Consider the following 985-nt stretch of genomic DNA (forward strand, 5'->3'; position numbering starts at 1 on the left):
CAGAAGTCTAAGGAATGGATTAAACTGCATGTTTATCTGCTGCTAACTTTAGCATGTCCAGCTAACTAGCTTACAACCTGCGAAAGTAACCTACTGTTACTTCCAAGGCCAATAGTTAGCATAAAGTTGAGTTATTATCACACATTTTTACACAGTACACGGGATATAACCGATCCTAACTAGGAGCCGTGGGCAGCCATTGTGCAGCTCTTGCTCGATGGCACCTTTGGGCTGGACTCAAACGGGCGAGTATAATCTGCAAAAAAGTCGAATATGGGTCACTTTGGCCTGCAGTCTGAAGTTTAACCTAATATTGGTGGCTGTGATGGCCGAGTGGTTAAGGCGTTGGACTCGAAATCCAATGGGGTTTCCCCGCGCAGGTTCAAACCCTGCTCACAGCGGTCCTGTAATGTGTTTAATGACATGGTTCAACATGTAACATAAAAAACTATCGTATCGTTTCAATAATATGCTACTTAGCATAGGGTAGTGTCAAGTCATAAGTATATATATAATACAAATGAGCCAAATGATTAACCATGTATGGTATGGAGGTAACAGGTTACAGTATAGGTAAAACAACAATAAACAATAAATCTACATTGAACTTTACACTGGAGTCTGGAAGAAGAGATAAAACAGTTTAACTGTTTGTTAAACCCCTCCCTGAACAGTGATAATCCAATCATAGCTTAGCATCAGTAACGAGGTGAGTACCACAAAGTTTGGAGGTATTTAAACTGAGCATGTCATAAGTATGGAAACCAGTCAAGTCTCTGAGCTAGAGTCCATGTCAACTCTCAAGTCACTTGGGTTATAATGAATGTTGTATCAGCTTACTGAATTCTGTAACTGTAAGCCGTTTTTCACTTACAGAGCACAACCATGTAATGTGCAATGCAATCAAGGACAGCATAAACTACTGTAAGTCAACACACCCCGAAGACTCTTAAACCCAGTGCAATGTTAAATAAAAATGTAACGT

General features: G+C 40.1%; 1 non-coding gene across 1 annotated transcript; it reads left to right on the forward strand.

The window, feature by feature from the left end:
• The first annotated feature begins 319 nt into the window (after positions 1–319).
• On the forward strand, positions 320–401 carry trnas-cga. The gene has a single exon. It is a non-coding gene; the product is annotated as a tRNA-Ser (tRNA).
• The last annotated feature ends 584 nt before the right edge of the window (positions 402–985 follow it).

This window comes from Micropterus dolomieu, unplaced genomic scaffold (assembly GCF_021292245.1).
Source record: "Micropterus dolomieu isolate WLL.071019.BEF.003 ecotype Adirondacks unplaced genomic scaffold, ASM2129224v1 contig_4880, whole genome shotgun sequence".
In the NCBI taxonomy this organism is placed as follows: domain Eukaryota; kingdom Metazoa; phylum Chordata; class Actinopteri; order Centrarchiformes; family Centrarchidae; genus Micropterus; species Micropterus dolomieu.